Here is a 26481-nt window from a genome sequence, read left to right as displayed (position 1 = left end):
ATGGTACTCGCAAAATGGCAATGCAATCACTATCTTGAACTAGAAAGCTTATCTCTTTTTTTATCTTATCCCTGGCCTCAGTACATATCTTGACACACGTTTCTTTTTCTTTTTCCTTTGGGAACCTCAAATCTAAATTGGCCCCATTAACAGCTCTTCACAACCCAAGGATTTGAGATCTATTAGTGTGAGGCCCGGCCCAGCCGATCCATTTGGCTGGCCCGCCTGTTAAGGCAGTCATAGGCGGTCGTCCAATAAGGACCAAAACGGGAGAAATAAATTTCCTATTTCATACGATAGAAACCGCACCACCCTTCCCTATCGCATCCTTTGTTCCGAGTAATTAAAACCCCCATCGCCATCCCTCCTATCCCTATCTCTCTTCCACATGCCGTAAGCTCTCTCTCTCTCTCTCCCCCCCTTTTTTCCTTGTTATCCCTCTTCTACGCCCTCCCTCTTCCACGATCTCTCCCATCTCACGTCTCTTTCTTCTTCTTCTTCTTCTTCTTCTCTTCCTCTATGCTAGACGTCAACCCATCTCTTCTTCATCATCCACATAGGTAACCCTAAATCTAATTTTTTGTCTTTAGATTGATCTTGTTAATTTATGTTATTCTTGTTAATTTCTATTTTGAAGAAGGATGAAACCCTCATGAGTTGTAGCCAAATAGAGAATGATGTAGCCATCCTTTTCTTCATCAAGAGAGGAATAACTTTTTTTTCTTTTTTTTTTTGGCTATAGACTTAGTTATCTATTTGTTCTTTACTTTCCTTCTCAAAGATAGACCAAGCCCTCTACTATCTTCCTCTTAATCCCTCTACATCCTTAAGTTCTTCTTTGATCTACCCTTATGTCCTCATTGTGCTGATGATTAGTTTTAACCAAAAACTAATCTTGACTATTTGTTTTTTTATTTTTCTAACTTAGGTTAGATTTATCTATAGGTGGACAACATCTTGAGATCGGAGAAGATCGACGTAGAGACTCTTCTGGACCTACTAATTAAGGTAAAGTCCATTAATCTTTTAAGCTAATTATGAATTATTGTGATAGGAATAGAATGATAGATTGAATCTTAGAAATCAAGGAAATTAGGTCATGACTATGCAAGTTAGAAACGAGAGTGATTTCTAAATTTCTTAGCACTAAATATTGATTTAGGGTTAATTAGATGTTTTAGGTGTGCGGCAGTTCAAGTTGGCAAATTGGGTGAATTTTGTTAGCTATTAGAGATAAGGATCTCTAATCACAACCAAAGTTTTAAATCCTATGGGATGGAGGTGTCTCGGTATATCCATGGAACGGAATGCTCCACTGTCCTGTCCCATTTCGATAGCTGTCCTAGTCATGCATCCCGATAGATTTTCTTTTTTTCTCTCTTCTTTTTTCATTTCTCTTCTTTTTTTATTTTTTTTCTTCTATCTTTCTTTCATGTTTTTTATTTTATTTTCTTATCCCTTTCTTTTTTTTCTTTTTCTTTTTTTTCTTTCTCTTTCCTTTCTTTTTCTTCTTTTTTTTTTTCTTTCACTTTTTTTCTTTTTTCATCTTCTTTTCTTTCTTTCCTTTTTCTTCTTCTCTCTGTATAGATAGGTTTTAGAGTCTCGACTCTATCTCGATCTCATTTTCTCATAGAAACGGGATGGGACGGGATGGTTGAGATGCCCCCATCCCATTAGGACGCATCCCATCCTGATGGGACATAAAATCTTGATCACAACCACCTGCATTGATCATAAATATTTGGTATCATATGCTAGAAATTGTGGGCATTGCATATTTACATTGTATTACCAGTTTTGATTCTTTATGATCTCATTTTTTGTCAATTACATAAATAAAGTATATATATATAAATAATTTATAATCTAATAATAATAAAGAAATGAAGAGAATGATTTTTAATGATTTAAATCGAGGCACTTGGACTAGTTACGATATTAGTATGACCTCACCATGGGCAGGAATGTGATATTTTTATCAGTATGGTCTAACCATGGGCAGGAACATGATACTTTTATTAGATGGCCTCACCACAGATAGGAACGTGATAATTTTATACGTATGGCATCACCATGGATAAGAATGTGGTATTTGAGTATGGCTAGTTACAAACAAAAATGTGATCGTGAACAATCCAAATATCGAGAATTTGGATCCAATCTATTTTAGACATTATAATAAAATAGTGAATAAGAGTAATAGCTTGAACCTGATGTTGATTGAAATAATAGTAATTAAAAATAAAATTTTAATCGAATAAAATTTTTGATCTGATCAGATATGATGAGCATATCATAGCTGCTATTGATGGAGTATTGCATACATTTAAATTGCTATATATTAAAATTTGATGAACATCCTGGTATTATTATTGAAATGGACATATAAACACTTAATTGTTAATTTTTTGAATTTTGAACCATTATTTCTCAATGGATATATTTATTAAAGAATTATTATATTTTCATGCTTGTATGTCTGCTTAGGAAATTCTTATCGAACTGTTAGCACATATTGTTATTTTTATTTCTTTTTAGAGCCGTAAAATACCTAGCTAGATCAGATCGAGTTGGAACTTTTTGGTGAGAGATAGTAGTAGTTAAGTTTTGTATCTGACATCAGATGTGTCTGAATTATGTATTTTTGGATAATATTAATTTTCAATGAAGAATGTAATATGTGGTTTGCCTTAGTTGTTTATTTCTTAGAATTAAATATTTTGGTTCAGATTTATCAGGCCTTGCATATACTTTAAAATTATACTCTAGGGGATATACTGTCGTGTCACGTGACCAACCCAAGTATAGGGTTTGGGGTGTGACAGAGATGATATCAGAGCTTAGGTTTAAGATTCTGAAGGATAAGCTTTAAATGAGTATGGATAGGCAAACCTCTAGTTGAGTGTGTATATTAGGTAGCATATAATTGTGAATCATGTGTTCTTTTTGATTACTAAGAATTAGGATTGATTATGACTTTGAATACAAATATTGGTTAGTGTAGGCTAAGATGGTTTGTGGTAGTGAACGAGGATGTGTGAGGAGGCCGATGCAGTTTGCTGATGGTTCTAATGCTTGGAAGCCTACTGAATATCAAAATTAATGTTCCCTCTACACCAGCAAGTGATGCTCACCAACGTGGGGATATCAACAATCCTATCTCAAGGCCCAAGGACTCAGGGAGGATTTGGGGTTGCCCTCGGAGAGTAAGTTCACTTCTCCCAATTAATCCAAACACTCAAATTATTGCCCTCGGAGAGCAAGTTCACTCTCCCAATTAATCCAAACACTCAAATTACACAACAACAAGGGCACCAGCAGTAGCCATAGCATCAATAGCAGTCTCCTCCCCAATAGCAAAGAAATATCAGACTTTAGCAAGAGTATCACACTGGCTTGGAGGAATTTAAGAAATTTACCCCATCACCCTTTCAACGTGCCTCTGACCTTTTAGGCACTGAAAGCTGGTTAGGTGAGATAGAGAAAATCTTTGTGGTTTTGAAGTATTCTGATGAGGAGGTCTGTTACACTTCTTTCATGTTACGTGGAGAAGCTTATAATTGGTGCAAGATAGAAAGGGAACGATTGGGTACAGATATTGCACATATCACTTGGAAAGTCTTTAGAGAAGCTTTCTATGAAAAGTGCCTTCCGTATAGTGTTTTGTATCAAAAGTATGAGGAATTTTGCTAGTTGAAGCAAGATAATATGTCGATCGCTCAATTTGCAGTCAAATTTGAAGAGCTGGCCAATTATGCTTTAGGATTAGTAGAAAAGGTAAAAGATCGGGCTTGGAAGTTTGAGATTGGGTTTAGAACCGAAATTAAACAACAGGTATCTAACTTTGAGCTCTCTATGTACAAGAAGGTGCTCAGCAAAGCGTTAGTCATAGAGAAAGAACTTAATAATACCCAATGGGAAAGAGATAGAATGCTAAGAAAGAGGACTGGGCTGAGTGGTCCTCAAGGTCATGGTAGCAGGATTGTTGAATTAAGGGACAAGAGGCTAGTCACTATGATTTCAGGAGATAGAAGGCAGCCCTAAGATGTTCTCCAATGTCATTGGTGTAGGGGACGTCACTTTATAAGAGATTGTACAAGGTTTGTAGGGGTATGTTACAATTGTGGGTAGTTGGCCATAAGGCAAATGTATGTCCTAAGAGGAGGGAGCTTATAGTATGATTTGAGTATCAACCTGCTCAGGCACCCCTATCTATTCAAGCTTCTCAATCAAGACCATAACAAGAAGGATTGCAGCAGAGGCTGAGGATTGAAGGGAGAGTTTATGCACTCTGTAGGATGCAAATGCTTTCAATTCTATAGTGATAGGTATTTACTAGTGTTATCTTTTCTTTTACCATATTTGAAAAGTAGACCTCATGTTGGAACTCATTAAGTTAGGATTATAGCTAAAATTGAGAATGTGTAACAGGTATGATCAGGGTATTATCTAATTATGCTTATATTCTGTTTGATCCTGATGCTATACATTCTTTTATATCTACTAATTTTATTAGGAGGAATAGTGGAATTCTACCTGTGCCACTTGAGTCTGATTTAAGAGTCGCTACTCCGAATGGTGATATTATTGTGGTGGATTCTATTTGCAAATCTCGCATCCTTAGTGTTACAAATAGAGAAATGATGGTTGACTTGCTAGTATTGGAGATGAGGGATTTTGATATAATCCTTGGTATGGATTGGTTGGTAGCATATCATGCTACTATAGACTGCTTTAAAAAAAATAGTGAATTTTCATATTCCAGACTAGCTAGAATTTAGCTTCGCAAGTAGTGGATCATATTCCCCATTAAAGTTAGTCTCCACTCTATAAGCTAGGAAGCTTCTGAGGAAGGAATGTGAAGGATTTTTGACTGTAGTAAGAGATACTTAGCAAAAGGAACAGAAGCTAGAGGATATTTTAGTTGTAAAAAAATTTTCAGATATCTTTCCTGAGGAACTTCCAGGGTTACCTCCAGAGCAAGAGATTGAGTTTTCTATTGATTTGGTTCTAGAAATTGATCCCATATCTAAGACTCCTTATAGAATAGCTCCTTATAGGTTGAGAAGATTTGTCCCACTAATGTATTTGAAATACATAGTTTTTTGGGATTAGCTAGCTATTACCATAGATTTGTTGAAGGATTCTCTCACATTGCTATAACTTTGTCTCATTGACTCAAAAATGAGTGAAATTTGAATGCACAGAGGAGTGTGAGCAGAGCTTCCATAAATTAAAGAAGCGATTGGTGATAGCTTCAGTGTTCACTATTCCATCTAGAGTAGGATGTTTTACTATTTATAGCGACGTCTCTCGAAAGGGCCTGGGGTTGTCTTGATGTAGAATGGGAAGATAATTGCTTATGCCTCCGGATAGCTAAAATCTTATAAGTAGAATTATCCCACCCATGATTTATAATTAGTGGCTATAGTTTTTGCTGTAAAAACATGGAGATATTATCTATATGGAGAGCCTTATGAAGTTTATAGTGATCATAAGAGTTTAAGTACATATTCATCCAAAAAGAATTGAATTTGATGCAAAGATGGTTGGAATTGCTAAAAGATTATGACCCTTACCATCAATTATTGTCCAAGAAAAGCAAATGTGGTAGCGGATGCTTTGGGTAGGAAATTATCAGTTGAATTGGTAGCCTTAATTACTTCACAAAAAACTATCTTGGTAGATTTGAAAAGGTTGGGTGTTATAGTATACCTGTATGATGCTAACTCTCAAATTGCTAATCTCATATTACAATCTACTTTAATTGAAAGGATTAAAGCATCTCAGAGCGATGATCCAAAACTCTAGAAGAGCAGGATGTTGGTAGAATCTGGAGCTCAAGTAGGGTTTTAAGTTCATAAAGATGGCTCCTTAAGGTTTGGCAATAGACTTTATGTCTCTAAGAATTCAGAACTAAAGAAAAAGATTTTAGAAGAAGCCCATAGCTCTGCTTATATCAGACATCTTGGAGGTACTAAAATATATTGAGATCTACAAGAAAATTTCTGGTGGAATGGCATGAAGGACATTGCACAACATGTATCTCAGTTTTTAGTATATCAACAAAGAAAGGTGGAACATCAGAGACCTGCAAGACCTTTGCAATCTCTTTCTAGTTCTCAATGGAAATGAGAATATATAATCATAGATTTCATGATTAGTTTATCTAAAACCCCTAAAGATAACAATGCTGTATGGATGATTATTGATCGACTGACGAAATTAGCTTACTTTTTGCCCTTAAGAGTTGGGATGTTGTTGGAGAAGTTAGCAAATTTGTGTATTGAATAGATTGTAAGATTATATGGAGTTTCAGTTTCTATAGTATTAGATAGAGATATTAGATTTGTATCTTAGTTTTGGAGAAGTTTACATAAAGCCATGGGCATCAAGTTGAACTTTAGCACCACCTTCATCCACAAACTAATGGACAATCTGAAAGAACCATTCAAATTCTAAAGGATATGATAAGAATTTGTCCTGGATCTAGGAGGTGCTTGAGATAGTCACTTACCTCTAGTGAAATTTGCATATAATTACAAGTACCAAGCTAGTATCCACATGGCTTTTCTTTGAAGCATTATATGGCAGGAAGTGTCGATCCTCTATTTGTTAGGATGATGTTGGTGAAAGAAGGCTATTGGGCCTTGAAAGGATGATGTTGGTGAAAGAAGGCTATTGGGCCTTGAACTGGTGTAGCAAACTATTGAAAAAATTTAATTAATTAGGAAAAGGCTACGAATAGCTCAAGATAGATAAAAGAGTTATGCAGATAATAGAAGATCAAAGTTGGAGTTCCAAATTGGGGATTATGTCTTCTTAAAAGTATCTCCTACCAAAGTTCTAATGCAGTTTGGTATTCGTGGCAAGCTCAGTTCGAAATATGTGGGTCCTTTCGAGATTTTGGACAGAGTTGGGGAAGTGGCATACAGAGTGGCATTACCCCCTTTTTTTTTGGTATACATAACGTATTTCATGTATCAATATTGAGGAAGTACATACCCAATCCTAATCATGTGGTAGAGTACGAGCCATTAAAGTTATATGAGGATTTTTGACATGTGAAGAGTAACCAATTCAACCTATGGATAGAAGAGAACGAGTTCTGAGACATCATGCTATTTCTTATATCAAGGTCCAATGGAGTAATCACACAGAAAAGGAAGTGACTTGGAAACTTGAGAGTGAGATGAAAGAAAAATATCTTTAGCTTTTCATAAACTTATGTAAATTTCGAGGTCAAAATTTTATTTAAAGAGGGAGGATGTGAGGTCCGACCTAGTCAGTCCATCTGGTTGGCCTGCCTGTTAAGGTGGTTACTAAATAAGGACTGAAATAGGAAAAATAAATCTCCTATTTCATGCAATAGAAACCCCACCGCCCTTCCCCATTGTGCATCCCTTGTTCTAAGCAATTAAAACTCCCATCGCCCTCCCTCCTTCCATGTCTATCTCTCTTCTGCATACTGTAAGCTTTCTCCCTTTTTTCTTCCTTGTTCTTTCTCTCTTCTATGCATGCCCTCCCTCTTCCACGATCTCTCCCATCCCACGTCTTTCTCATCATCATCATCATCATCTTCTTCTTCTCTTCCTCTGTGCCAGATGTCAACCCATCTCTTCTTCATCCTCCTCATAGGTAAATCCTAAATCTAATTTCTTATCGTCAGATTCTTCTTGTTAATTTATGTTATTTTTGTTAATTTCTATTTTGAAGAAGGATGAAACCCTCATGAGTTGCAGCCAAATGGAGGATGATATATCATCCTTTTCTTCACTAAGAGAGGAATAATTCTCTTTTCTTTTCTCTTTTGGCTGTAGACTTAGTTATTTATTTATTCTTTTGCTCTTCTTTTCAAAGATGGACCAAAGCCCTCTACTATCTCCCTCTTAATCCCTCTGTATTCTTATGTTATTTTTTAATCTATCCTTATATCGTTCTTGTGCTGATGATTAGTTTTAACTAAAGACTAATCTTGACTTTATTCACTTTTCTAGTTTTTTAACTTAGGTTAGATTTATTTTTAGGTGGACAGCCTTTTGAGGTTGGAGAAGACCGACGTGGAGTATCAACTGGGCCTACTAATTGAGGTAAAGTCCATTAATCTCTTAAGCTAAGCTAAATTCTTTGTACACTGCAAGGGGTGTAGAAAATCTGACGTGGAGTGCACCGCATCACCTAATTGGTCCACGTAGCACCCTTATGGCGCAATGTGATGAATGTTGCTTCTGTCAAAACGGATGTTTGAAGACACGAAGAAAATGGAGGTGGCGGCATCATGCTCTGCAGCATCGTTAGTCCTGGTCTTTTCAAATGGATGAAAAGTCGCTTTTGCCCCCATTGCTTAGCAAAGAAAAGAGACGCCGAAGAGAGAGGGAGAAAAATCCATTTGAAATTCCTTTGTGTTCTCTCCCAAAATATCTCTTCATCTTCCCCCCACTCTGTCGACTAGCATTTTCTTCATTTTCTTCCTTCAGACAACCAGAGCATCTTGATCGGACCATCTCTGTGGTTGGTCTTGTTCTTCCGATGGAGACTCTGCTTTTTGCGGACCATCTCGATCGGAGCTTCTTCGTTTTCAGATAACCATTTTTATTCAGTAATGGTCCGTAAAAAGTTTGAGTTTAAAAGAAGCCGAGTACAAGACAATGAAGAAGAGGAGATGATCAAAGAGAGCACAGTAATGGTTGTTTACGGGGGAGAAGATGCACTTATGACCTTTGGGAGATGAAAAAGAGGAAAAAGAAGGTAAAGTTTTAGGGCATCCATTAAGAGTTTTTTTACTTCCTCAATGATTTTAAGAGTAGTTCACTTTTACATTTTACATTAACTAAGTATAACCTCCTATTAACAAATATTTAACTAGTAGGAGAAAATTATGACATCTTGTAGTAATACATGACATGCCTCCATTAATTTATGATATCCTAGAGGTAAAATATCTTTCAACTATAGTTTTTGATATTTTTATAACATCTTAGGTTAAAATTATAACTTTTTTTGTTAAATTATGACATGCTGTACGTAAAACATCATGAGAATATAGTTTTGACAATATTATAAGATTCAAGATCATAATTATGATATTATAGTTTAATATTATGATATCTTATAAGTAGAATACCTATCAAGCATACTTTTTGATATTTTTATAATATTTTGAATCAAAATTATGATATTTTATATTAAAATTATAATATCTTATGGGTAAAATATCTCTCAAATATAGTTTTGATAATATTATAATATTTTAAATAAAAATAATGAGGTTCTATATTAAAATTATGAATTTCTATCGATAAATAATCTTTCGAAGATAATTTTTGCTAATATTATGACATCTTGTGTCAAAATTATGATATTCTAGATTAAAATTATGATATTCTATTAGCAAAATATCTAGAGATAGTCTATAAAAATGTTATGATATACTAGATCAAAATTATGATATTCTAGATTAAAATTATGATATCTTATCAGCAAAATACCTTCTGAAGTTAGTTTTGACAATATTATGATATCTGGATCAAAATTATGATATTATATATTAAATTATAAATTTTTATTGATAAATAATATCTTGAAGATAGTTTTTGATATTATTATGATATCTTATATTAAAATTATGATATTTTAGATTAAAATTATGACATCTTGCTGGTAAATAATCTCTCGAAGATAGTTTTTGACAGTATTATGACATCATGTTTCAAAATTATGAGATTCTATGTTAAATTTGTAAATTTTTATAGACAAATTACCTTATAAAGATAGTTTTTGATATTATTATAATATTTTATATCAAATTTATGATATTTTAGATTAAAATTATAACATTTTATTGGCAAAATATTTCTTAAAAATAGTCTATAAAAATATTATGATATCTTGAATTAAAATTATGATATTTTAGGTTAAAATTATGACATCTTATAGGCAAACACCTCTCAAAGTTAGTTTTGATAAAATTATGATATTCTGAATAAAAATTATGATATTGTCGGTTAAAATTATGACCTTCCCTTATGTAAATAATATTTTGAAGATAGTTTTTGATATTATTATGACATTCTGCATCAAAATTATCATATCTAGATTAAAATTATGATATCCTGCTAGTAAATAACCACTCGAAGATAGTTTTTGACATTATAATGATATCCTGTTTCAAAATTATGAGATTTTAGATTAAAATTATGAATTTTTATAAGCAAATTACCTTTCGAAGATAGTTTTTGATATTATTATAATATCCTATGTCAAACTTATGACATTCCAAGTTAAAATTATGATATCCTATTAGCAAAATACATCCTGAAGATAGTTTTTGATATTATTATGACATCTTGGATTAAAGTTATGATATTTTAGATTAAAATTATGATATCCTATCAGTAAAATAATTTCTTAAGATAGTCTATAAAAATATTATGACATCCTATGTCTAAATAATGATATTGTAGGTTAAAATTATGACATCTTTTAGATAAAATATCTTGCAAATTTAGTTTTCGATGTTATTATGATATCTTAAGTCAAAATTATGATATTATAGCTTAAAATTATGACATCTTATAGGCAAATAACCTTACAAATATAGTTTTGATATTATTATGATATTTTACGTCAAAATTATGATATTTTAAAATAAAAATTATGTCATCCTGTTGATAAAATATCTTCAAAAGATAGTGTATAAAAATTATGACATTCTATGTCTAAATTAAGACATTCTAGATTAAAATTATGATATGCTGTAAGCAATATACCTCTAGAAGTTAATTTTTTGATAATGTTATGACATCCTATTCCTTTGAATGACATACTGTTTATTACTTTGATTTCTTATTGTTGACTATCCAATTCTTTGTTGTAGTGTCAAGTCAAGTTCTACCCCAAATTTTTCAAGAAAGGACTCGAACTTTTAAGAACTCATGTAAACCTACAGTCTATGTTGAAAACATCTGAAAAGTAGGCTTTTCTTGTGCACATGTAGAGCTGATCTGAAAGACACCATTTGGCACCTTTGTTGACATGGAGCCCTTTATGGTCAATGAGATACTACTTTCAAACATCATAAAATATCATGTTGGAGGGGATCAATTTATTTTTGCTGAAAAAATAATAATATTCAATGCTAAGAAAGTGGCACTTATATTAGATCTTCTGTGTCACGAGATGAAAATCTCAGCCATCGAAAAATATCCAAAGAAGATGGGGAGGCTATTCAAGAGATTTGGGAAGAGGCTAAACCTGCAGCATAAAAGGTTAGAGTCTTTGATGATAAACTAAACTCATCTAAAAGGAGGATGTTTAGGATACAATTAGGCTTTGGATAATATATATGCTTGTTCTTTTTTTGGCTCCAAAGTCAAACCAAACATATCCAAGAGATTTGATCCTCTATTTGGATGACTTATCTCAATTGGGATCTTTTGCATGGGCCGTTGCCTTCAAAAACTTGATGGTTGAGTCCTCTCAAAGATTGCTGATTACCTAAGGTCCGAGAAGCCACACCAAACAAAGAGGGTTGACAAGGATACGAGGCAGTCCACTCTCCTTAATTGTTCGACAGTCCTCATGGTCATGATAATTCATAGTATCTTCACAGTTCAGTCTTTTTTTAAATTCTTCTATAGCCTGATTTGAGAAAATATTCATGTGCAGGCATGGTTCCTCGAGCATACCAATATCAGAGCCTTATATGATCCTTCAAAATTTTTAAGGTTATTGAGGTGGCGTGACTATAGAAAAAAGAGGCACGATCAAAATTTTGACAAAATCCAGTCCCATGAGGTAAACTAACATCAATAAGCTCTCATAGTATCTTATATTATCTTATAGGATGTTATGATTGTTGGGTATAAAATATCCCCCGGCCGAAGTTTGTAAAAGACCGATCCTTACAGGGCTCTTCCGGCTCTCGACCTTATGTGGGGCATCTCTCTGAACCCCCTCGACCGTCCAGACTTCTCCGACAATGAACTTCTGCACTCATCCACTGGGCCACTCCAAAGGCCCTCTGGGCCCCACTATTAGCCGACCTTCTACAGCAACCAACTATTTTCCAAACTTCTTTCAAACTTCGTCTGCATCTGAGCTTCCCCGACAGTGAGATTTCTATGGTAACCAGACTCCATCCAAGTTTTCTCGACGGTCGACCACCTTTCGGATCCCAATTGAGCTTCCGTGAGAGCCGAACTTCTACTACGAACGGTCTACTCCGAACTCCTACAGCAGGCTGTCTATCCTAGACATCTACTATAAGCAAATTTTATTCAAGCCTCTACTGTAAATGAACTCCCTTCGAACTTCTATTACAGGTGGACTTCAGCCGAGCTACTTCTCCAGCGGATGGGTTTCGGACAAGCTCCAGCAGCTGGGTCCCTGCGATAGCTAATTGCCTCTGATGTCTGTCGAGCCTCCCCAGCGCTATCCGAAGTCCATCGCCGACCGACCTCCTACCAAGCTTCCCATAAAATTGGACTTCTTCGACGGATGATCTTCGGATGAGCTTCCACATCAGATAAGTCTCAGACGGACTTCTCTAGCGATCGGACTTCTCCGGACTTCACCAATAGAAAATCTCTGTCCGAGCTCCTACAGCAGGTGACTCCCGTCTGAGATGTCAGCACCCGAAGCATCTGACAATAGTAGATTCGTCAGCAACCTCAGAATATCCGAGCCTCTCCTAGAACGACGATGTAAAGGGCCATTTTGCTCCATCAGGCATCCCAACCGAGCTTCAGTCGATGGATCCAAGCTCTCTGATAAGCCACGATAAGAACCGCCACCCTGCTCCACTCTCTGCAACGGATTCCACGCAGCTCCACCACTCTCTGACAAGTCACGACAACGGACACCACTCCACTCTCTGCAACAAGCTCCACGTGGTGCACCGGATGCCATTCTGTGCCGAGCTTTTCCATCCACCCTGAAGGGAGCAGTAAGGAACTGGTATTCGACGTTGAAGTCGGGTACCATCTTCTCCTTTGACCAGATGAGCCACCAGTTTGCAGCTCATTTTGTTAGCAGCCGGCATCCCCAGAGAGGTTCGGAGTTCCTCATCAACATCAAGCAAAGGGAGGGGAAATCCATCCGGGCTTACGTCAACCGTTTCAACGTCGCTGCATTGGAGGTCTGAAACTTGGACCAATCGATCACGATGGCCGCTTTGAAAGGCGGCCTTCAGAAGAACGACCTTTTGTTCTCCTTGGAAAAGAAGTACCCCAAGGATTTTGCCAATTTGCTGGCTCGGGTCGAAGGATATGCTCGAGCAGAAGAAGCCTTCAAGATGAAGGATGAGGAGACTACGAGAGAGTGGCAGACGGGAGACTCGAGCAAGCTCGCAGTTGAAAAAGGGTAGAGTGAAGCTCGGCCACGTTCTCGAACTCTTCTCGGACATAGGTGCGTCCGGACTCCTCCCCGAGCTCGTAAGCAGAGGAGCCCAGACCGTCGAGTTCGGCGAGGCTCTCCTCTCGGAAGGTTCCACAGCTACGCCCCTCTCAACACCTCGAAAGCTCAAGTGCTGATGGAGGTTAGGGAGCAGCTCCCAAGGCCGGAGAGGATGCGCTCACATCCTGAGAAGTGCAACCCAAACAAATTCTACCTCTATCATCGTGACCACGGCCATGACACGGAGGAGTGTATTCAGCTTCGAGATGAGATCGAGGGGCTCATTAGATGAGGTCGGCTCGACAGATTCATTCGACGTCGACCTGAAGGAAGGGAAGATCGACCTAGGGCCCTGCCGCAGTCGGAACCGCCAAGGAGGGAGGAGCAGCCTGAAGATCGACCTCCGATTGGGATTATCAACTCCATCTCAGGGGGACCCCAATGGGGGGTAGACCTTCTGCGGCTATAGGATTCAAAAAATCTACGAATGTATTACCGACAACTTTGCCCTGAATAAAAATTCTTTTTATATTCGCACATTTCTTTCTTTTGGTATGAGCTTATAACGACAGGAGATAACTCTCCATACAAATGAAATTAAGCATGTTAGGAACAGGAGGAGAACCTCATCCTAACATGAGTAAAGTCGAAGGCCTGATTTCTTAAAGATCGGATGGGGAGAGAGACCCTTACAACGGCCCTTATGTGCCCCCACAGCCTTGTTAGGAACAGGAGGAGAACCTCATCCTAACATGAAAAAAGTCGAAGGCCCGATTTCCTAAAGACCGGATGGGGGGAGAGGCCCTTACAATGGCCCTTATGTGCCCCCACAGCCTTGTTAGGAACAGGAGGAGAACCTCATCCTAACATGAGCAAAGTCGAAGGCCTGATTTTCTAAAGACCGGATGGAGGGAGAGGCCCTTACAACGGCCCTTATGTGCCCCCACAGCCTTGTTAGGAACAGGAGGAGAACCTCATCCTAACATGAGCAAAGTCGAAGGCCCGATTTCCTAAAGACTGGATGGGGGGAGAGGCCCTTACAATGGCCCTTATGTGCCCCCATAGCCTTATTAGGAACAGGAGGAGAACCTCATCCTAACATGAGCAAAGTCGAAGGCCCGATTTTCTAAAGACTGGATGGAGGGAGAGGCCCTCACAACGGCCCTTGTGTGCCTCCACAGCCTTGTTAGGAACAGGAGGAGAACCTCATCCTAACACGAGCTGAAACCGACTGTCGGGAACAAGGGGAGGACCTCATCCCGACGCAAACAAAGACTTGGTTGATCGATAAGGAGGAAAGCTTCCTCAATGACTCCTCTACATTCTCGTGACCCCGTCAAGAGCAGAGGGAAGACCCTCACTCGAACACAGAAGAAAGAGGGAGACGAAAAGGAAAAGCGACGAACTACACCGGTGATAGGTGAAAAACAAACTATATCAAAGGTACCAGGGACCTCATCTCGACGAGAGAGAATACCCTTGGCAAAAATCTCCAGTCCCTAAGGGCGAATCGACACGGCGACGGCTAGAAACCTTCAGACAACTTCGACGTCGAACAAGATGGAAGACAGATGGAGCTTGGTAAACAACCATTTAATACCAGAATGGACCAGGTAATAGATAATTTTATTTTCATTTTGTTGGTGAAGTACATGTTACAAAGCCTTAAAGGCCAAAAATAAAAAGAAAAAAAAAAAGAAGAGGAGGCTCTAAGGAAGCCCAGTTTCTTCCAACTTCGTGCTCTCAGTTCTGGCCCTTACTATGGATCGTCTTAAATTTTTGACTTCCTCTTCTAGTTCCATCTTTTTCAGCAGCATATCCTGGTACATCTGGTGGAACCATCGACGCTCGTCCTCCGACTCTCGAAGCCTCCTCCTCAAGACCTCAGACTCGATTGCCTGCTGCTCGTGGACCAGCTGAACTTTCAGCCGCCATAATTCGGCTTCCTCCCGCCCAAGGGCTACAGATAGTTCCGCCATAGTCCCCCTCAAGGAGCAAAGCTCGTCAGAACCTTGTGCAGGGACGGGCTGGACTCTCTCGGATAGCCACCTTTGAAGGCGGGCAACTTCATCAATCGCCGTCTGGAGCCTCCTTCGGTAGTCCTCTACTTGTCTGCTCCAGCCGACTCGGTAGGCATCGTAATTCGCCTCGACATCCTGCAGCTGCTTTTGAAGGTCGGAGAACTTCTTCGACCAGTCTTGGTCGCGGTCAGTCTGGACTGTAAGCCAGGATGAGCTTCCTTCCAGCCGACCGATCTTCTCCTGTGCGGCCACCAGCTCGACTTTAAGGGAGCTGATCTTGGAAGCCTGGGACCAAGACCGATCGCTGGCACGTTTCTGGAGTTCCTCAAGCTCTGTAATGAAGTCGGCTTTCCTTTTGGTGTATTCCATGAAACTTTTCTTGTGGAGGTCCCAAAAGCGAGTAGCCTCCGCAATGGCCTCTGAATGGCTCTCCTTCAGCCGGTGAAGTTTGTCTTCCAGCTTCTTGGATTTTCTTGTCAACTGACAAACTTTCCTTTGGAGGTCTCGTATCATCGACTTCAAGAGAATACCCTCCGGCAGGGGAAGAGCTTTGGCAGGACACTGTCGTTGGAGGACAAGAGCGCCATGACTCAAATTAATGCAAGAAGATAAAAAGAAAGAAAAGAATACAAAAAAAAAGGGGACCCTCCATGAAGATGAACCCGGCTTCATTGATCAAATAAATCTCAAGTACAAGAGAATGATGGAAAAATCACCACAAAGGAAAATACAAAACTAGAGGTTTCAGACCTCTGGGGCAGAAGTGGAGGGGGTCGGCGTCTCCGGAAGATCGTCAGTGGTGGCCACGGCAGTCGATGAGGTCTTGGTTGGAAGAGGACCGGCAGCGACTTCGGATGGTCCGGCTTCATCATCGGACGCCTCATTTAAGAAGCTGAGATCCAATTCGAGGAACCTCCCCACCACCTTCTCTTGGCAGAGCTCAAACCCCTTGATGAAGGCATCCTGACCGAACTGGATCTTTAGATCCTCCATCTCGGAGGAGGCTTTGAACTCCTCCACTGCTCGAGCCCTTGCCTCCGAGACCAGAGATGGAATCCGCGCTTTCAGCTCGAAAGCCTGCTCCTTCCACTCAAAAACCTACGCCCTCAATGCGGAGACCTCGGCCTCAGCCTTCTCTCTCTCCTCCTCCAAGATGGTCCTCAGATCGAACGAAGTTTGTCCCTTTTTTTCCAGTGCCTCCCAGAGACTTAGGACCTCGGTGATTTTCTCCTCAAGGCGGGCGGCCCCGGCTAGGCGACCTTCTTCTACCCGAGTTGCCTCCCTCTTGGCGATCTTCACCACCTCGATGTTGGCGACGAGCTGGTGCCTATTCTGCAAGAAAGGTCGGGGAGTCGACATAAGGGCTGAAGAATAAATTAAAGAAGCGGGAAGGAGGAAAAGGATGAGTTAACCTACTTCGAGGAAAGATCCCAGAGAGTCCCAGACCCGCAGCTCAGGATCGGCGAGGATGATCCTCTCGACTACCTCGGGCAGAATGCACCCTTCGACCAGCCTCTTTATTAAGTCCCTGTTGTTGAAGGGATTTTCCCCAGGTCTTCCTCGGAGCCGCCGGCCCCCTCGGCGGCAGCCCTGTGACTCCTCCGGACCAGGGTCTTCTTTCTCCTCCTCCCTTCGGCTCCGAGTGCCCCCTCAGGATGAACCTCCGAAATAGGACCCTCAGTCGGGGGGCTCTGTGAAGGGGCTCGGGGGACTTCAGGTTCGGCGTCGGAAGGGGCTTCGACGGCGACGGGCATCGGAGCAGGCGCAGCCGAGCTTGTCCCTTCTATCCTGGCTTTCTTCATCGACCCCGAAGTTGAAGCATATTTTCTCTTGTGGGTCTTGAGACCCTGGGCTAACCTCCGAGCCATGCTTGCATCCATGTCTGCAATAAAAGAAAATCAGCATGGTTCCGAAATAGAGCAAGAAGAAGGGGAAGCAAAAAAAAAAAAAAAAGAAAAAGAGAGGGAGAGATACCGGCAGGGTTAAGGGGGCTCAGGCCGATGTTGAACAAAAGTTGTTCCCTCAGAAGTTCGGAGAGGAGGGGGGCTCGATAGGCCTCAAGCTTTTTTGAGGCTTCGAGGTCGTCCCTTTCCAGGCTAGAGGCCCGGCGGACGGAATCCCTCAGAGAACCCCAAGGGGGTAATCCTAGCTCTAAGGTTGGGCATCGAACGTAGAAGAACCTCTCCTTTCAGTTATGGACAGAAGAGAGGGCACCTTTCAGCAACCCTTTTCTACTGAACTGGGGCGAGAAGTACCACCAATCCTTTGCCGAGAGATGGCGCTTGAAGGTGTAGAAGTTTCTAAACAAAGAAAGAGTCGGTCGAACTTCGACTAAACTAAAAAGAGAAAGAAATCCTATAAAAAATCTAAAGGAGTTCGGCACGATAGAAACTAGAGAAATGTTCAGAAAATGAAAGAGAGTAACGATAAAGGATGGCAGTGGAAGCTGAAGTCCGGCACGGAAGGCCTCCTGGTACAGACAGAAGCAGCCAGGAGGAGGGGCGCTAGCCCGGTCAGATGGCTCGGGAAGCTCCAGCTCGTACTCCGGAGGAACTCCATACTGGATCCTTATCAGTGAGAGTTCATCCAGAGTCAAGGAGCCGGGGATGGTGTCCGACGCAAAGGCCAGACAAGGTTCGGTCCTAGCTACGGGTTCATCTACGGTACCAGTACTGTGGGGAACCGAAGCTGACGAACTCCTAGAACTACTAGAAGAGGAGATATCAGAGGACATTTTGGATCAAATGAAAGCTACAAAAATCCCAAAAAATCAGGAAAAATAGCAAACAGGCCCCCGAGAAAGCTAAATAAACAGAATACGAAGAAGAAAAGATGGAAAAATGACAGGAAGTTTCGGAACTAACCTAGATTGATCCCAGGAGTATAGGGAGACGGCGAGGACGATGGAGGTCGACTCGGAGGACGCCTAAGGCCGGGAAGGATGCTAGAGGAAGTCGGAGCTCTCGAAAAAGAGGAGGGGAACCGAGGGATTCTCTCAAGCAAAATGAAACCCCTGAAGGAGGAGAACGTGTTTAAATAGACCTCGGGATCCGGCGTAATAATGATTGCGGATCTCCTCTAGTCGGTCTGCATTCGCCGCGTGTCCCACCCACCTTGACAGGCTGTTGGAAACAACAGGCAACTGACAAAGTCATTATCACACCGTACCTAGAGCCATGCCCTGGCGGGAATTTTGAAAAGAAGAAATCTTTTTTGAAAAGGCTCCAGTACTAGCATGCTGAACGTCAAAATATCTGGCAACCGCCGAGTACGAAAATTGAGGGGAGCAGCTTCGATCGGGAGAATTTTTCTGTACTTCATTCGAAACCCGAACTCGAAAGTAGAGAGACTGGTGTTGGGTATAAAATACCCCCCGGCCGAAGTTTGTAAAAGATCGATCCTTCCAGGGCTCTTCCGGCTCCCGACCTTATGTGTGGTGTCTCTCCGAACCCCCTCGACCGTCCAGACTTCTCCGATAATGAACTTCTGTACTCATCCACTAGGCCACTCCAAAGGCCCTCTAAGCCCCACTGTTAGCCGACCTTCTACAGCAACCAACTATTTTTTGAATTTCTTTCGGACTTCGTCTGCATTCGAGCTTCCCCGACAGTGAGATTTCTACGGTAACTAGACTCCATCCAAGTTTCCTCGACGGTCGACCGCCTTTCAGATCCCAATTGAGCTCCCGCGAGAGCCAAACTTCTACTACGAATGGTCTACTCTGAACTCCTACAGCGGGCTATCTATCCCAGACATCTACTGTAAGTAAATTCCATTCAAGCCTCTACTGTAAATGAACTCCCTCCGAACTTCTATTACAGGTAGACTTCAGTCGAGCTACTTCTCCGACGGATGGGTTCCGGACGAGCTCCAGCAGCTGGGTCCCTGCGATAGCCAATTGCCTCCGATGTCTGTCGAGTCTCTCCAGCGCTATCCGAAGTGCATCGTCGGCCGACCTCCTACCAGGCTTCCCATAAAACCGGACTTCCCCGATGGACGATCTTCGGATGAGCTTCCACATCAGATAAGTCTCAGACGGACTTATCTAGAGATCGGACTTCTCCGGACTTCACCAACAAAAAATCTCCATCCGAGCTCCTACAGCAGGTGATTCCCACCTGAGATGTCAGCGCCCGAAGCATCCGACAACAGTAGATTCATCAACGATCTTGAAACATCCGAGCCTCTCCTAGAACAACGATGTAAAGGGCCATTCTACTCCATCAGGCATCCCAACCGAGCTTCAGCCGATGGATCCAAGCTCTCTGACAAGCCACGACAAGAACCGCCACCTTGCTCCACTCTCTGCAATGGATTCCATGCAGCTCCACCACTCTCTGGCAAGTCACGACAACGGACACCACTCCACTCTCCGCAACAAGCTCCACATGACCCTGAACGACCTCTGACGTCACTACTCTCCGTAATAAACTCCGCACGGCTCTGAACGGCCCACTACCAGATGGTTACAGATGTCGCTGTCAGTCAGTTACGCTCTCCGTCTATAAATAAGGATCCCTAGATATATTTTTTCTAAGCTCAAAAATTCTATCTCGAAACTCTGCCAAAATTTCTGCTCGAGCACTCCATTTCTGTTGAAGCAGAGTACTGACTTGAGCGTCGGAGGGTCTTGCCGGAGCACCCCCAACTCCGATTTAGACTTTCCTTGCAGGTCCCGATGGCGGCCACGGTATTCTCGACTCCAGCAACTCCGGCTTCGGCGGAATTCTGTACCAACAATGATGTTTCTATCGATAAAATACCTACTAAGTATAAATTATAACATCCTAGATCAGAAGTATGATATTTTATGTTAACATTATGACTTCCTAAAGGTAATATACCTAACAAAGATAGTTTTGACAATATTATGATATCCTAGATCAAAATTATGATATTTTAGATTAATATTATGATATCCTATAAGTAAAATATCTCAAATTTATATTTTTAATATTTTTATGATATTCTAGATTAAAATTATGATATTTTTTGTTAAAATTATGATATCATGTAGATAAAATACCTCCCAAGTATATTTTTGAATATTTTTGTAAGATCTTAGATCAAAATTATGATATTTTATATTAAAATTATGACATCCAATAGTTTAAACACCTTTTGAAGATATTTTTGATAATATAATGATATTATAGCTCAAAATTATAATATTTTAGATTAATATTATGATATCTTATACATAAAAATATCTAAATATATAATTTTTGATAATTTTATGATATTCTAGATCAAAATTATGATATTCTATGTTAATATTATAACATCCTGTAGATAAAATATCTTGTAAGTATATTTTTAAATATTTATATGATATTCGAGGTTAAAATTATGATAGATTAAAATTATGACATCTCATAGATAAAATACCTTTCAAATATATTTTTAAATATTTTTATGATATCTTAGATTAAAATTATGACATCCTATAGGTAAAACACCTCTCGATTATAATTTTGATAATATTATGATATTGTAGCTTTAAATTATAAATTCTATACTAATATTATGACATCATATAGGTAAAATATTTTTAAATATATATATTTTGATAATTTTATGATATCCTGGGTGAAAGTTATAATATCCTGTAGATAAAATACCTTATGAATATAGTTTTGATAATATTATGACATTATAGCTTTACATATATATCATTTTATGCTAATATTATGACATCATTGTTGATAAAATATCTTTAAATATATATTTTTTGATAATTTTATGACATCCTGGATCAATTATGATATTCTATATTAATATTATGATATTCTATATTCATAGTATCTTATAGGATGTCATATATTTTATAGGATGTTATTAAATTTTATATGATAATTTATTGATTTCCTCTTCTTCTTCTTTTGTTGTCAGGTCGAGGATGCTATTCAACCTACCCCATAGGAGGCATGGCTTCTCAATTTTGTTGAAGGAAAGTCAGAGAAAATTTTCAGTACTGATAAAGTAAAGCTGGACTTGCCCACTCAAGTTTGCTATGCAATGTATGTACGACTAAAGATTGAAATGGAGGAGCTTAGGAAATAGCTCATCATTCATTGAAAGCTACTGAGATTCTTGATTAGAAAGGGGATCAAAGGTAAAAAGGAAGAGGAGGAAGAAATGCATGAGGTTGAAGAGGAGGAAGAGGATTATCATGTCAACAAAGTGAAAGATGATGAAGATTATGATGATGAAGAGGAACAGAGGAAGGAGGAAAGGAAGGAGCTTTGAAAGAGGAAGCAGAAAGAATAGGAGGAGAAGAAGAGGAAGGAGGAAGAAAAGAAAAAGGAGGAGAAGAAGAATGAGAAGGAGGAGGAGAAGAAGAGGAAGGAGGAGAAGAAGGAGGAGGTAGAAGGGAAAAAGGAGGTGGAGGAAGAAAGGAATAGAAAGGAGGAGGAGGGGGAGAAGATGGAGGAGGACAAGAAGGAGGTGGAAGAAAGGGAGAAGGAGAATAAGGAGGAATAAAGGAAGAGAAGGGAGCAGAACAAGAAGGCAGAGGTGGGGGATAAGCAAAAGACATTGATATATTCACTTGAGAGGAGGATAAAAAAAGAACACTGACTACGCAAGGCCTTCTATGTAATAGGAGATACAAACTATATATGAGACCATCCAACATGTAAAAAAGAATAAAGCAGTCCCCAAAGCCAAATAAGTACCACTTGTCGACCTCTCAAATTTGCCACGCAAACTCAAAAAATTAGAAGAGATAGGCATTACATTCCTATTTGATTTATTATGAGATATTCATTTTGGGTTAAATTTTTAAATCAAAATTTTTAGCATAGGGATTCATCGAGCTTTCACGAGAATATCATGAAAAATGAATTTTGTCCAAGGAGGAAGATGCTGTCATTGAAATGTTCTTGAATGAAAGAGTTATCTTGTAAGATTTTATGACATCCTATTACAGAAAGGTATAATATAATATATTTTATTGATGGTTAACTTTGGTATTTTCCATTACAGTGAGGTTGTTTTCACTAATGCTCAAGGAGGCTGCATCACGAGGTCCAACCTTCATGACCTTCTATTTGACAAGATGATAATTGATGATATAAATATTTAACTTTTGTTTATATATCATTTCTCATTCTTTGTCATAAAATATCCTATGTATTAAATGGCTTCTAGTTTTTGATATCCTGACATAATGTTTTGCATGAATAGTAATTGATGCTAGACAAGACTTTTTGATTAAAAAAAGATTGAACGATCAAATCTATATCACAAGTGCCTCGTTGCTCTCGTAATGATAGTTGGGATGTATATTCAATCGACAACAACACATCATGAGCTTGCTAGCACGGTAGGAGAATTCATTTTTAATGGAGTTAGTGATGATAAAAAAAAAGAATTTATGTTTCTTTTCAGCATCGTCAACATAGAAAACACCCACTGGCACTTGGTAGTAATTGACATGGCCCATAAAAGATTTATTCATCTAAACTCGATCAAGCGCAGCATCAAGTATAAGGCTAAAGCCAGAAAGTGGAAAAAGATGGTAGGAGTCATGTTCCATATGTATTGTGACAATGAAGAAGTGAGTTAATGAAACATGAAAGAAGATGATGACTGCCCTTTCCAGTCCGAGGGTTCCCTAGATTGTGGCCTGTATTGCCTGAAGTATATGGACTTTCTTGCTCACAAAGACAGACCAGATAAATGGGACTTTACACAAGCTAACATCTTCTAGTACCAAGGGGAGCTTGTGGCAAAAATCATAAAGGTGGGGCTCGAACAGAAAGTCAATGCTGTCGTTGACAAAGTTGGAATGCTCCAACAGAAATAATTTGATTTTTTTTCCCAACATATATTGCTGATTTTTACCATGAATAATTGGAAGAGGGTGAATACAGGATGTCAAAGTGTATATCATTGAATTTATCATTCTATTTGAAAGAAGAATTTTTTATATTTTTTTGTTTGATCATTGTATGATAGTGAATATAGGATGTTAAAGTATATCTTATTGAATTTATCATTCTATTTCAAAGAATTTTTTTTAAATTTTGTTGTTTGATCATTGTCTGACAGTGAATACAGGATGTCAAAATGTATATCATCGAATTTATATATGATCATGTCTTGACTATAGGATATCATAATTTCAATACAGGATGTCAAAATTATGACATTCGGGATAAAAATTATGACATTCGGCACAATAAACATCCTTGAACATAGAAAAATGGATCAAAATTATATTATTTTATATTAAAATTATGACATTCAGAATAGTAGACATCTTTGAATACAGAATTATGATATTTTGGATGTTTATTATGATATTTGAGGTTAAAATTATGACATCTGATATAGTAAACATCCCTAAACATAGAATTACAATATTTTGAATCAAAATTATAATATTTTATGTTAAAATTATGATATCCAGTATAGTAGATATTCTAGAATGTAGAACAATGCTATCCTGGATGTTTATTATGATATTTTAGATTAAAATTATGATATCTGACACAATAAACATCTCCGAATGTAGAAAAATGATAATCTAGATCAAAATTATGATATTTTATATTAAAATTATGATATCTAGCATGATAGACATCCGAGAATGCAGAATAATGACATCTTTGGTATTTTTTATGATATTTTAGATTAAAATTATAACATCCAAGATAGTAAATATCTTTGAATATAGATTATGATATCTTGTATCAAAATTATGATATTTTATATTAAAATTATAGAATTATGATATCTTAAATTAAAATTATGATATTTTATATTAAAATTATGACATCCAGCATAGTAGATATCCCAAAATATAGAATAATTATATTTTAGATATTTATTATGATATTTTAGATTAAAATTATGACATCCAGTATAGTAAGCATCTTCGAACATAAAAAAATAATATTTTAGATCAAAATTATGATATTTTATATTAAAATTATAACATCTAGCATGGTAGATGTCTCAAAATGTAGAATAATGACATCCTTGATATTTATTAAGATATTTTAGGTTAAATTATGGTATCTTGTATAGTAAATATCTTCAAATGTAGAATTATAATAATTTAGATGAAAATTATGATATTCAGCATAGTTGACATCTTTGAATATAGAATTATGATATTTTAAATATTTATTATGACAATTTAGATTAAAATTATGACATCCAGTATAGTAAACACCTCTAAAAGTAGAATTATGATATTTTAGATCTAAATTATGATATTTTATATTAAAATTATGATATTTGACATAATAAACATCTTCGAATGTAGAATTATGACATCTTGGATTAAAATTACAATATTTTAGGTTAAAATTATGACATCCAGCATAGTAGATGTCTCCAAATATAAAATTTTATTATGAAATTTTAGATATTTATTATAATATTTTAGATTAAAATTATGATATCCTGATATAGAAAATATTTTTGAATGCAGAATAATGACTTTTTGGATCCAAATTATGATATTTTATATTAAAATTATGGTATCTGGCATAATAAATATTTCTAAATACAGAATTATGATATCTTGGATCAAAATTATGATATTTTAGATTAAAATTATGACATCTAACATAGTAGACATCTCTGAACATAGAATTATAACATTTTGGGTGTTTATTATGATATTTTATATTAAAATTATAATATTTTGATACAAAAAATATCTTTGAATGCAGAATAATGACATCTTGGATCCAAATTGTGATATTTTATGTTAAAATTATGGTATCTAGTATAATAGATATTTTTAAATATAGAATTATGATATTCTAGATGTTTATTATGATATTTTTGATTAAAATTATGATATCTTGACATAGAAAATATCTCTAAACATAGAATAATGACATCTTGAATCAAAATTATGATATTTTATATTAACATTATGACATTGTAGATTAAAATTATGATATTCTATTATAAAAAATAATTTTGAACACAAAAGATGCAGAATTATGATATTCTGAATCAAAATTATAATATTATATATTAAATTTATAAAAATTTTAATCAAAATTATGATATTGTAAGTTAAAATTATGACATCTTATTATAAAAAATATTTTTGAAATCAGTACATGAGAATTATGATATTATTGTAGATTATTACATCATCATTATGGATTTTTTGGAGTATCATTCGATGAAGATGACTCTGAGGCTGCTCCAACTTCTATTGGACAATGGAGAGTTCAATCATGCTTGAAATCTACTCATGGATAAATAGCGAAAGAGGATGGAGAGCCAGCTTCAGTATTAAAAATAGAAACCAAAATTATGTATGTCGCGTCTCCAAGGGTTACATTTATGGAGCGAGGGATGTCCTCCAGATTTTGTGGAAGACTACAACTTCAAATACAGTAAGATCTTTGCCATTCAGCATTTTGGGACTAACTTGAGCAAGTTGAGCAAAATTAAAAACAATCTTCCTAACATATTCAATGTGCCACGCATGAGGTGGCACATCATACAGATGTAGTAGAGCATGAACCTACAAATGACAAGGGGCCGCATTTTTGCAGGACTAAGGTTGAGAAAATGAAAAAATTATGATGGATGGGGCTATGTCGAACGACCTGTATTAGAGTGTTTTGGGATGGGAAAGTGATCAAATAGGTATTATCACTTAATTTAATCAGATCTCATGCAAATCCTAATGGCCCAAGGCACATTAGAGCTTGTGCAACTTCAAATGAATTAGAAAGGTGCCCCCCTTCTCTTACAGGATGGATGTGGACTACTCCACCACTATGGAGTTTCCAGTAGTGGCTCAAATGAGCATCTTGAGTTGGCAAGAAAACTTTGAAATGGTCTGGTCTGCCTTCAACAACAAATTCTCCCATATGATCCATGTTCTCTCCACCCTACAATTCAAATAAATCCCCTACTGTGCCAAAAAATTTATAATGCTCTGCAGCCATCCATTGGGAATACGTGGAGACCTTTTTGCAACAATGTCGATTCCCTAAATAAACTTAAAAAAAAGCACAACGCTTCATCACATCTTTAGCGATGATCTACCCCTCAAAGAACGTATCTAAAATCTCCTACC

General features: G+C 37.8%; 1 long non-coding RNA gene across 2 annotated transcripts; it reads left to right on the top strand.

The window, feature by feature from the left end:
* The first annotated feature begins 220 nt into the window (after positions 1 to 220).
* On the top strand, positions 221 to 22312 carry LOC140857015 (uncharacterized). Of its 2 annotated transcripts, none has more exons than XR_012140497.1 (3): positions 221 to 560; positions 946 to 1008; positions 21309 to 22312. It is a non-coding gene; the product is annotated as an uncharacterized lncRNA (long non-coding RNA). The 2 variants fall into 2 exon arrangements; XR_012140496.1 differs by lacking the exon at positions 21309 to 22312 and adding an exon at positions 8028 to 8705.
* The last annotated feature ends 4169 nt before the right edge of the window (positions 22313 to 26481 follow it).

The sequence above is a fragment of the Elaeis guineensis genome, chromosome 4 (assembly GCF_000442705.2).
Source record: "Elaeis guineensis isolate ETL-2024a chromosome 4, EG11, whole genome shotgun sequence".
NCBI classification, from domain to species: domain Eukaryota; kingdom Viridiplantae; phylum Streptophyta; class Magnoliopsida; order Arecales; family Arecaceae; genus Elaeis; species Elaeis guineensis.
Note: the sequence above shows the minus strand (reverse complement) of the source record. Positions and strands in the feature narration are given on the sequence as shown.